The 13,289-nt window shown below is 41.3% G+C and overlaps 1 protein-coding gene across 1 annotated transcript in view; it reads left to right on the top strand.

Annotated features, from left to right (window-relative positions):
• chst8 (carbohydrate (N-acetylgalactosamine 4-0) sulfotransferase 8) overlaps nt 1–13,289 on the top strand; it is a 150,999-nt gene that overhangs the window by 82,238 nt on the left and 55,472 nt on the right. The window lies entirely within an intron of this gene.

Genomic DNA, 13,289 nt, shown 5'->3' on the forward strand with positions numbered 1-13,289 from the left:
GTGAAAGCCCTCAAGGTCAGGCATATGGGTCAATTTGTCTGCTTGAGCCGTCAGCGTTCAAAGCCACTGTTGAAGTGAAGAAGATGAACTCATAATAATCTTTACACTTTAGATCTCTAATGGAGGAGGTTCATTTTAAGTGGTCTCATAAGTAACTGTCAAATAATAATAACAACAACAACAATAATAATAATAATAATAATAATAACAATAACAATAATAGTAATACTATATTACATTTTTCAGCCCATTTCAGGACACCCAAGGGTCACTGAACAATGAACAAAGTACATTTCAGCATGTACAAATATAGGTGGAAATGATGAAAACTTTTATTACTTGTGCAAAATGGTGAAATCATATTGGTGATTCAGGTTCTTTTTTAGGAAAAATAAATAAAAACGAACTCTGAAGTCCTTCGTATACCATTTGATAGAAAAACAGCAGGTGCACATTGGGACTGACGTAATATATCCTTTAAGAGACTCTGTGTTTAAGTGTGCAAGCAGGGACATTTTTATTTTCAGTGTCAGTTTGAAAAGTCACATCCCACCGGTCGGGACACTGTGCTCGGAGCCAGCGGAGAGCCAGCTGTGAGCTGAGGTTGAATGCGGACAGTTTGGACAGCGGGCGCAGCGTAATTCTCTCCAGGCAAAATGAAATCACCCAAAGTGTGAATAGGTGACCCCAGCAGAACGCAGAGAAAACGAGCGATGTGCAAAAACTTTGCAGACACGACATAATATATAGTCCTTCAGCCTTGGCACGGTGGCAAATGAGGGTCTTGATGGGGAGCAGTGGAGCAGTGGCTTGAGTGGCAGAATGCTCCTAAAGCCCCAGCTAGTTCTAATGAGGAAGCTTGATGTAGCAACCAGGTCCACTGGGCACAGGAAGGACCAGATGTCGCTCGTACGCTCGCTCAATCCTTCCAGCACAGCCTGCATTCACCGTTCGGCCCATCTGCCGCTTCCAAGCACAGTCAATATTTAGCCACTGGGAGAAGGACAGACACGCTCTGCACCTGGATCATTATAATGCCTCTGGAAAAGTGAAGGTTTGATTTTTTTATTTCATTTTATTTTTTTCCTGAGCCTAACTAAGAAAAAGTAAACAACTTATTTTCAGCCCACTCTTGCTAACCCCTTGGTCTTCACCTCCCGATGTTTCAGATATTTCTCTTCAGCTCTGTTCACTGTGTATACTAATGAGGAGAAAATATAACGCTTCATATCACTAGATTGCATCCAGGAACAGTTGAATAAGCCTCACAGCTCATGTGGCATGACTCAGCAGTGAATCATGGGTCGCTGAGGCTCCACTGAGTGAAACTGACATGCAATATGCCAATTCTCACTCAAAGATGAGACTTTAACAAATTACTGGAGAAGTGGAGGATAAGAATCTATTTCCTGCAGAGAAAATAGTTGAGTTTCCTTCCCTGTTTTCTCTCTTGCGCACACAATGTGACAAGTGCCTGTTATATATTGTTTTGCTCAAGGCGTCGTGATCTGCAACGTGTTACTGAAGTTGACTAGGGGAATTGATAAGCAGAACAAGTTTTGTGAGAGGTGCAAACTTTGTACCAATGAAAGGCTTCCAAACATCAGGAGAGAAACTGACGAGCTTCTTTTCTTAAAACAAGGCATTGTTTATTCAGGTCTGATTTATTCCACTTTACGCAAGTAAGGTTTGTGGCAAACAGATGCCAGTCCTTGTTTACGAGATTCAAGAAGCAGGGTGTCTGTCAGTCCGTCGATCACAGGGATTACATGCACCAACACACACATTTAGTTAAGGTTGACCAATTAAACCGACACACAAACTGTGAATGTATCAGGTCAACATGCAGACTGCACAAAGAAAGGCCCTGGAGTGGTTACCACTGCAGTAGAGATTCAGCTTGGTTTTAGAATTCACCTGATGTGTGGCATTGTCCACACAAATACATATCACATAGCACTTAATGTACATACATTACATATGCTGTGCATGAGACATTTGCCCCAGAATAACTCTCTCTGTACTTCTCCTTGTTGCTTGCATGTTTTTCTTGTGCGTGGGTGGCTTTTCTCCATGTGCTCTGATTTCTCTCGCAGTTCAGAAACATATGTTTGAGGTTGGTGGCTATAAATTGCCCATACGGGTGATTGTGAACATAAGGGGTTGTACCCGTCTTCAGCCATAGTCTGCTGGGATCAGCTTGAAGCCTCCACAACTCACAGTTAGGAAAGGGGGTTAAAAGATGGATATACTTAATTTGTTGAGTTATTATTGAGTTTCCACCTTGTATTTAGGCCTATGAATGCTGTCTAAGTTCACTTGAAATGTGTGAATATATAAGCTGCATGTCACTGTAAATTGGCAATAAACATTAAAACAGTGAGGCCCAAAGGGGAGATTCCAGTCTAAAGTCACCATTGAGCTGTGTTGATTGAAACACGTGTATTTCACATGTTGGGGCATCTCCTGGGAAATTCAGGGTGATTCATCCTCCGAGGACCGAGCACGGTGTTAAACATGATGAAAAACCAGTAACGCTGCTGTGCACCGCTAAACTGCAAACAGTTTCGAGATTAAAACACAGGATAGCCTGTAGAAAAGCATACTTTACACTTGTCTCTGACAAACTGGCAAATATATATTATCTCAGGTCCGGGTTTGGGTGTGGGATTTGTGTGTTTTCGCCTGTGTTAGCTTACCATGTGCCTTCACAGACACACAGCCTGCAAAAACCCCCGAGAACATACCTTATATTAGTTCTTCTCCCAGCATGACTTGTGCTGCGTTGAGCATCTCCGCAGGGTGGATTTATATTCAAATTCTAAGAACAACACGCTTTGCAGCAGTCCCGCTCCGCTTACATGAGGAACTTGAAAGGCTGTGTTCATGTCAGACTCTACCTCGACTTTCAAGCAAAAAGAGAGAGGGTGGAGTGTTGTTTTACCACCAATGTCATGAATTGCAATGAAGTTATTGAATTGAATCTTGGCATTATCCTGCGTGGCTCCGATGAACTGAAGAGCTGTTGCTTGAGTTCATTTGCATTGCATGGGGCTCTTAGCCGACAGTGTGTGCTTGTCTTCAGCCTATTAGCAGTCATTGTTTTGTCTCCAGATCCAACAGATGCATTTGAAATATTTAGCATTCTAATGTTGTTCAAGTCACTTAAAAGTACATCACAAATACAGCTGGGTTATTCGATGAGCGTACTGCACCTAAGTGTGAGCTGTAACTAGCACATCCAGTTCGAGCAAAGAAGTCCAAAAACTGGGCCAGAACTGAAGGGACGGTCAGTGGTTTGATATGATAGATACGAGCTATCAAGAAGAGGTGAAGGTTGTCCTTCATGCTAATTATGAGGCTATTATGAAAACATCCATCCAAAGTCGGGCCGCAGTGGTAATAAGTGAATTAGGCTCGCCGCCTTCTGGGATCCCAACAAAACAATTTAATTTAAAGCTTCAGCATGCATGGCAGCTCACGGCTTGGATGTTTGTTTTTAAAGTGCAACAGGCTGAAGCAGGTTGCTTGTGGCTGCGTAATTGATAGATAATGCGAGATTTCAAAAGCCCGCTAAATACTTTGCTCTCTTGGGGTGGAGGGAGGGGTTCCCGCAGTCATAGGGCGGCAGTGCAGAAAGCCCAAACCTCTACGGGAGGGGGGGGTTTATTCCAGGAGGGTGGAGAAAATTTGATGGAAGATATTCATTGATCGATTACACATTTTAATAAATAGTTTTCATTCAGTTAATCAAATGAATTGCATTCAAACAATTAGCTCTTCTGTCGCATTTACCTGTAAACAATTTCAACAGCAATTTCCCATCTGGCACATTGAGTGCAATTGTAGAACACATAAACAACTACAAAGTGTCATCTCTAACGCAGAGCTTTATATTTGTATCTAGTCAGTTTGAAATCTTTGCTGTCTCACCTGTAGTTCACTGGAACACACCATCACCTGCTGCCACCTGCTTGCTCCTGGCTTGAAGTTGACACCTCCTACAAAACTCTGGACACATGAATGTGTGTGAATCTCTGTTGCCACATCAGGGCACATTACCCATGAGCTCCCTGTCACATTTTCATGTCATTAGATACTCATCTAATAAGGCCGATGTGCCTCCAGGGCTGGACTGCCCTTTTTAGTTTACGCCTCTGTAACTGTGTTAAAGTCAGACATGACAGACTCAAAGTGCCAGGATAGCCCCCCGGTAGTCAATGAGGAACCAGGTCACAACTTCTCCATCCAAACTAATTTGTCAGAAAAGCACACAAGATGCAAAAGTCCTGAGATATAATTGAGTGCACATGACACCATTGATTCTTCCTCCTCCCTCCATGGTTTTGCATCCCTACAGCAGAGGAAATTAACAGTAAGTGAGACGTGAGGGAAAAAAATACATACAAGATAATGAGATAGCTCTTTTGAATTTGTTGGGGCAAAAAAAAAAAAGGAAAAGAGTAAAGACATTTTTTTAAACAGCATTAGTTTCTATTTTAAGAGTACAGGAATTGCAGTGATTATCATTCCTTGCTCGAGCCTCCTTGTCAATAGATTCAGGCCAAATTGAGGTCCATGAGTGAAGAGCGGGGCTGTCTATCTGTCCTGTCAGTTTCCATGCCCTTCAATCGACAGCATACCAAATGAGAGCCTCTCTCCTTGTAAACACGGGATGATAAGGCAAGCAAGCCTCATAATCTCCTCTGATTCCTGTGCCCCGCTGCTGAGCACATCATACACACATCTTGGAGGGTTCATTTCCATTTGGATTGGAGGCCCAGTTCGGGGATTTCGTTTGTCGTTTCAGCCAAATGCCTTCAGCGAAGGCAGGTGCATTGTCTGCTTTCGTCTGAATAAACACCGTCTGCACGCCGCGCTGTGTTTACTGTCACAACCGTTTTGGCGTAATTGGTCCAATACAATGTTTATGAAAGTGCAATAAATGAAATTGAGATAGTATCTAAACCGACAGCTTCGTCGTTTTTTCAGCCGCTCCCATTGAGTGTGTGTGTTTGGGTGCAAAGGATGTTGTGGGACATTTTCATACACATAAAATGCTTTCAAAGTCACACACCTTGCACTTGGGTTTCAGCTTGCTTCAGGGATAAAGACGTAGTTACTTCTCATTTTGACTCCCACTAGTTTTTGTCTTGGCACAGAAAACCTACACGGGAGAGGACTCAGAACTTTTTTGATATTTTGTGAAACACCTTGTCATTTGCTTCGCTCAGACAACATATGCAGGCGTCTTGCAGTGTTGTTATCAAGTGATGCGAGATGTGCCTCATTAAGACCTGATCTGTTTTCCCCCACGGGGCAAAAGCATCAGGCAGTATTCATCTTCACTCATTCTTTCATCAGCTGCTGCTTCTCTGTCTTCCATCTTCATCTACAGCCTGCTTCTTAACCTAAACAGCCTTGGAGCCATCCTCCCTTTAAACGGTGTGTGACCTTTGGTTGGTGTTGATGCTGAGCCGCCATCGGAGATAATATTATCTCATTATATTACAGTAGCGAGCTAAATAAAAAAAAATCTAGCTTCTAAAGCTCTGCCAGGAGGATATACCCAAAACCCACAGAGCCTGCCAAATGCAGAGGAGAAGTCTTAATTTGCAGTCCAAAAAAACATTCCCAAAAAAAGACAGAAAACATAGCAAACCAGTCCTAACTGTAGCATCAATAGCTGGTTTCTGGTTTACAAACATTTTTTTTTTCCCTTCATTTCTCTTTTCATTAAAGCTGACTTTCTCATCACTGCAGACAAGAAAAACAAAGTATCTGTAACATATGGTGGTTTTTTTGGGCACTTTCCAGGTGAGCAGTTTGAGGATTTATATACCTTCACTACCAAAGTTTATATCAAAGTCTGCATGCTTCTTTTTCTTTCTTTCTTTCTTTCTTTCTTTCTTTCTTTCTTTCTTTCTTTCTTTCTTTCTGTCTTTCTTTCTTTTTTCTTTCTTTCTTTTTTCTTTCCTTTTTTCAACTCTTATCTATTGGCAGGAGGCTCTGGCCTGCTTCCACTCATTCTTGAGTCCACTGGCCAAAGCAGCCTCCCACCAGCAGACGCCTTGGTTTGCCTTGTGTGCTGTGGGAGGCGCATTAATTCAGCACAAGGGATAAAAGATACCTGCAAATATCTCAGTGAAAGGGAGGGAAGAAAAGTGCTTCTTGAAGCAGATGGTCTCTAACAGTGCGCACACATCTGCAGCTCCTGGAATGGTGAAAAAAAAAAAGCACAGTAAGAAGAAAAGGAAAGGCGGAAGCACCTCGGGAGTAATGTCACAGGAACACAGCTATCACAGCGACTTGATGAGGTTTTCAGCTCATGTAGCTATTAAACCTGCTGATTATTTCACAACTATATTGAGTCTATTGAAGCCATTCAGATGAAGGACAGGCCTTGGGCTGAGGGTGGTGCCAGACGCAGGTGTCTTTCTCAGTTCCAGACCCCAACAGTTGTCAGAATCCTTTTCACTCTCCAAACTGTTTAATCACAAATGCACTTGTAGCCATCTGTTCACCCGGGGGTGCAAAACCATGGGATAGGGTGTGGTCAGGCACACGTATGTGCTGGAGCTACTTTGAGTCAGGAGATTGGGATTTTTTTCTTTTCTTTTTTTTTTTTTTTTGATTAATATCCAAGATCAGGATTTTAGCAAATGACGGCATGAGCATGTTGGTTAAATTACCTGCATTATCAGACAGCAGCAGCATCTATTCATGCATTTTCATAGCATTGTGTTGCTCAATCAAATACCATGTATGTGGCCTGCTCTACTCTGGACTTCTTCTTTTTTTTGTATGTAAAAGTTGTTTGTTTTTTTTTTTTTTGTTTTTTTTTTTACTGACACAGAAACTAATTGAAAAAGTCAAATTACAAAGCATCAGCCAGCACTGGTCATATCGGACTGAAATAAAAAAGCCAAATACTCACTGTCCTCTCTGTCACCTACCAGTGGGTTGGAAGAAAGCAGTGTGTGTCTCTGAGATGTGAAAGTCTCCACGGAAACTTTGGCAGCCATTTGTGACAAAGGAGAAACAAAAGGCAGAAACATGACAAAAATCTCATCTCAGTACTTGATTGCAGAAAGAGCTTTGCTTTCAACCTGAAGTGGGACCCTAAGAAGATTGCATCAATCATATTTCTTTCTCTTCTCAGATTACTTTGATATATGCAGTGCAGCCAATCCTATTACTCCCAGGCATAAAGGCCCGCTGGGGTCTGTGCTGTGCTTTTTTCCCCTCCTCAGCACTTTACACCCACATAGAGAACAATGATTCTCTGATATTATCAAGGTCAGATTGCTGGTAGCTAAACCTCTGCACTCCGATTGGATCTTTTGAATATTGTTACACGTGGCCCCTAGCCCGCTATCTGCTCGCCCCACTCCGGAGAAGGTCTCCCTCGAGTGGTCAGAGGTAAGTGCTCGTGGGTAGTCGAGGAACGATATGCTTTTCGCACAGAATAAATCAATCTGAAAGAGAGGATTTTCAATTGAGAAAGACGAAACAGTTGTCCCACGAAGTCCAGTGTGGGTCCATACATGTGGCACTGGACAACTCCACGCTGAACACAGGCTCTTGCTTCATCTGGTAAATGTGTTTTCATACTCTGCAATTTCTAAAGATCGATAAAAGCAGCCACTGACCCACAAAGCTGCAAGGTTGACTTATAGTCTATTTATAGTAGCCGGTGTGTTTGCTCTGTACTGACATGCGGCTCCGTTGAGCCGTCGGTTTTACCGTGACTTTCGGGCTTGTTAGAGAAATAGGTTCCAGTAGTTAAGCAGTGGCTGATAACGGGGCGGTGCTGGGTTCGGTATCAGCGGCCTAAAACTTGACCGATGAAGTGAGTAAATGAGGTCAGAGGTATACTTCCACCACAAGTGCCTCCGAGAGTTTGTTTATGAGTCGCAGCTGTGAGTTAATGCAAAGTGAATGGAGGCTTCGTGGAGTGCACTACAAAATCCCTGACTGTAATATTAAACTCACATGGTGTGGAAGAGCGAGTAATCAATTACAAGCAAAATAAATTGGATGGCAGGGAGGGAAAGGATGGACAGCTGATGACATATTTATCAAGGCACAATCACCACTGAGGATTTTTTCCAGCTCTGCTCGCACTGAGTGACAGATGGAGAGTGCTGCCTCTTTAACAGCTTCCCAGGGAGACAGGTTTTAAGGAAATGGGACCGTGCAGTACATTTTAGCTATTTGGGGAGGAGCACTTGTGTTTCAAAGCTGGAGGGCATGTAATAAAGAATTCATCTTTTACCTGAAATAATAAAATGAAGGCGGCTGAATTATGCATCTAATCCCATTGCATGCATTTCTACGTCAGATCTTGTGATGTAAGGCTGATGAATCCAAGACAATAAGCCACTTTTCCTCCACTGTTTACTTTATGTCATGTTAATTAGCACAGAGGCCACACAATGAGACTAAAATAGGCTATTAAAAATAAACTGTTAATTCATATTTTCCAGCTTGCTGCTTGGTCCAAAGTCCCTCACCAGGGTATTAGCTTCCTCACTAACCAAACAATGCACTTCCTCAGGCTACGCTTCCTCACAAAGACGCAATGGCTGTGGGAAGGACAGCCACTGTGAGACATGTTTGTTTTTTGTTTTGTTTTTTTTTTTTTGTTTTTTTTTTTGGCCCACAGTGCATGTTCCAAATGAATCACACAAATGTTTATTTAAAGAGATTAATTCCTCTTACAGTGCATTATTCATCAGGTTTTTGGGGGCATCCTGGTTTATAATATAGCTTGTCATTTTCTCCATCTGACTGAAGCAAGGCTAAATTGCCCTGAATAATTCAGGGGAATTGTAAATAAAACAGCAGACGAGGCTGGCGTTTGCCTGGATGGAACACACTGAAAGGACTCTTCGGTCTCCAGGTGAGGAGTCCGCTTCTCTTTCAGGGGCAAAGATGCAAGAGAGGAATGCACATTATTTAAGCCTGGAAACACTGGGCCTTCATCCAACTCAGGATGCTACTGTAGGAGATCGGGGAGGGAGGGAGGAGCAGAGGACGAGCAGTTGGCAGCTCATCGCCGAGCCTGGAGTGGAAAACAAACAGTACCAGTGAACAGAAGGCAGGACCTCAGAGGAAGGGAGAGCTCGGAGGGCTGGACAGCACCGCATCAGAGCAAAACCTGTGGCGCTGCGTCAACAACAAGGGCTTCAGTCCCGTAAAATGTCCTCTGATACTTTTTAAAAATTTGTAACTCTTTGCAGTGAAAACATAACCTACAGGATGAATAAAGCAGATCCCTTTTTTTATCTACATGCAGTGAACATCAGGCTCTGATTGTCTCCTCAGTACTTGTCCGACTTGTTGAAATTGACATTTGTGAACACGAACTGATGACATTTTCGGAGTTGATAAACTCCCTAGCTCTTCACACCTTGTTCTAGCGCTCAGCACGAACAGATACGTCTGAACATCTCACTGGGGATCTGAAAGACACCCTGATTGAAGTCTACAAAGGCTATCAAAAAATGTACAGGCTTCTGGGTTTTCCAGAGTCTTATTCAAAATTAAATCTAAATGTGTGAAATGTGTTTTGTTTGAAACATTCCAAAATAGCCTCTATTTTTCCGTTTGAGCGAGATCAACAGTTGTGACGTTGACGTGTGTATTTGTTGAGGGCAGATTCAATCAGCAAGTTTTTCCAACAGCTTCACTCTGTTGTCTTGCAATATCAGTTTCTGCCACAAGATGATGTATTGAGTCATTTTATTGTCTGTTTCTAGGTATTTGTTTTTTTATGATACAGAAGGCATAAATGAAGCTATAGAAGTAAGATGAAAGAAAATACATTTTTCTTTCCTGTTTCCAAACTTTCCAAATAACATTTTTTTTTTAACCTTGGAACAGTGAGTCCAAAATCAGACAACTATATTTTATTGTTTGTCATATTTTTCCATTTTGGACTCTAAACACTCCATGATAATGTTCAGCTTTTTAGTCTGACAGTTTTATATTCACAAAAATCCAAAACCATTTCAAAATCCCAGCAGCTTTTTGTTGAGGGAGCCAGAAGTGATGCTCGCTTTCATGAAGGAATATTAACACACATCATCTGGCACTTTTGATGTTGATGGAGCAGTGAATACACAAAATCGGCTGATCTTCTTCACCATCTAAAAATAAAGACACAAAGAAAAGGCAGAACTCTAAAAGCAGCTCTTCACTGCCGCCCTGTGCACAAAAGTGGAATAACTTAAAACGTACATATACTGTACCTTTAAGTGGAAGCCCAGACACGATAGGAATAAATCGAGACTTTCACAAAACACTGCACATCTGCTGGGCTGAAAGGCAAAGCGAAGCTCTGGTACAGCTGCAGAGGAACTGCTGACACAGGCGTGCTGGGCAGCTGTTCCACAAAGCAGCAATGACTGCACAAACAGGAGAGAGTCATCAGAAAAAGCTTTACCTGTGACCTCAAAATATCAGCCAGTGCCCGAAGCCTGCAGAAACATTTGGATAAACCAAGATTTTATAAACAGAAAATAAATGTTGTAGACCCATTAAGCTAAACTGAGGTCTTGTGTTACAATTACCAAAGGTATGAAGAGTGACGAGAAGCAGAATTTTCTCCCATTATTGGAATGGAAATGTGGTTAAGGAGGAATAGGCGTCCCTAAATCGCAGTTTTAGGACAGAAATGTCAAGGTCGGCTATTTTCTCAAAATTGCAAAATCCATCATTTAACACTGTGGTCCTAACAGCCCCCTGCCTTTCAGACAGCCATGCATGTGTCTCAGCTGGCTACAGAGAGCGCTTCCACACTCTGATATTTACAAAAACAGGAGGCAGTGAGTGCTGGCTTTCCATGGTTTCTAAGTTTTGATTTTTTAATTGTAAGTTAAAGTTAAGAGAACATAAACATTTAAGAAAGACATTTTTCTTGTGTACAACTGAGGATTAATTGAATAGTTTTTTTTACTAAAATCAATCATTTGAAATTATGCCCTCTTCTGAACTTCCTTTCTTTTATTGTCGTACATAAATGCTGACAGAGCAGCACTCATTCGTCCCAGTTCTTCCTGCTGTTATTCCTGCAGGTGTGGCTTCCTTTGACAGAAAAATGAGGACAAATTATGATTACAACTCAGTACTTACACAGTATATTACATACTTTCAGGATTTTTCTCAGGTATTTGACATGTTTATCGGACTGGTGTATTTCTCTCGTCTCATGGAGAGAATATCCCGGGTTAATGGTTGACTTTCCCTCTAGGTGTGAATGGGGCCGTTATAGAAGATGGATGGATGTGTTTTCCATTTGCACTCCACCACTAAAAACATATTTCAGAAACAAATTTAAGGATGAGCATTTATAATATTTGTGAATCAGAGTTGACTACTGCAGTAATGTAAATTGGTAATCTGTGGCGTGGACGAATTCGAAGATGAGGTTAGTTTTATTTTGATGATAAATTTGATTTGATTGAATCATAAATAAAACCTTAAACTTGGATTATATATTCAGACGAAAACATTCTTTTGATTTCCATCTGTACACATTACAAAGTGTCTTTCAGTCTAACTCAGTGCATCCTTGAGTTTGGGCCTCGCTTCAGTGGTGATAAGGAAAATATTTGTACTTGAGTTTGAAGAATATACACAGATTCATTCCTCATTTATCTCACCTGCAGTTACCCAGTTTAAATCATGAAGATATTTTTTATTGTTATTAATGGAAGGTAAGGGTCCCTCTGACTTTAAACTGCACCTTCCTATGAGTGAGAAACAGACTTCATCACATAGCTTGTAATGCTAAATCAGGGTCTCTAATCCATTTCGGACAGTCACATGGAGAAACGTGGACCCCCTGCCATTAATAAAGCATTTGTATTTTATTCTAACCTTTTCTTTTTAATATATTTTGTCCAATTTCTTCTTGATATCTGAGGTGGGCTCTGTGAAACTGCAGGTGTATGAAAACAGTTCTCATCAGTTTTGAACTGCTTGTACATATTTGTTGCACGTGTTGCTTTATAACCCTAAATGTGGATGAAACGTTCCTGAACCTTCAGATTCTTTAAGATAGATTCTTTAAGAATGTCAGCAGATGAGCAGCGATGGACTGTACAGCACAGGGATGCTGTTGAAACATATGCAAGCTTGTTTTTGTTCATTGGATTGAATTTAGATTAGTATTAACATGTTGTTGACATTAGGCCCATGTTCATGTTGAATCATTTTGTTTCTGGAATAAATGTTTCAATGAAATTTGTTCACGTTTCAATCAGATTTGAGATTTTAGAGTTTGGTGAGTCACAGAAAATGGTTTGATTTTTAAGCATTGATTTGGAAATGGCTCATCCAACTGATTCACTGTACGACTGGTAAAGCAGTCTGCAGCTTCTTTGTTTGTGGCTATGTATTTAAACACCTTCTATATGTGAGTAGCACAATCTGATATAAAGAGAATTCTGAAAGAAAGAATGGATTTTAATGGGAAAAAACCCCTGTAGACTTAAATTCTGTGTTGTGACTACAGACGTGAGTGAGTAGAGAAATTAGAGGTAATCAAAGCTAATAGAAGCTTATTAAGCCATCAGAGTAAATTTCCTAAACGCAGCATGATAGGACGTGATTGCAATGGTATGGCGTGCCGTTACCATGACAGGTCTCTGATAAGGAAGCCACGGAGGGAAAGACTCAGCAGAGACGCCTGCTCCCCACCGTGTGTGACCAGCTGACTAACTGAAAGTCGCATGCTTCAGAAAGAGTGGATCGAACACAGCAGCATGTGCAACACAAGGCTCCATAGCTGATTGCGAGCTTGTCGTGGGAGTTTCAGTTCAACAAGATTTTGACTGCTAGGAAAAAAAGGCATATTGTCTGAATGGAATAATCCACAAGTGACTTCTGTTAACCCACTCTTTCATTTAAAAAAAAAAAAAAAAAAAAAAAAGCGATTCTTGTTCCCATGGCAGCTTTTCTGCTTTTCTGTGAGCCGAAGCAGAAAACAACAGAAATATAAGACCAAACAGAACGAGTCCCTGTTGAACTATAGAAAATAATTACACATGTTTACCTATGACTAAACCAGGTCCACTCAAGTTTCTGGAGGATAAAATTGCCCATTTGTCAATATTAAAGCGCCATTAAAGGAATATTTGGGTATAAACGGAAAACCAGAAAAATGCCTGTAATGTGAGAAAAGAAGCAGCTACGGAGTGAAAAAGACTTAATCATAAACTCAGGCTAAAGATGAGATTCAAAGCTGGAAATAGCTAACCTCAGGGTCCTCAAAGTGAAAT

This window comes from Salarias fasciatus, chromosome 1, assembly GCF_902148845.1.
Source record: "Salarias fasciatus chromosome 1, fSalaFa1.1, whole genome shotgun sequence".
Lineage (NCBI taxonomy): Eukaryota > Metazoa > Chordata > Actinopteri > Blenniiformes > Blenniidae > Salarias > Salarias fasciatus.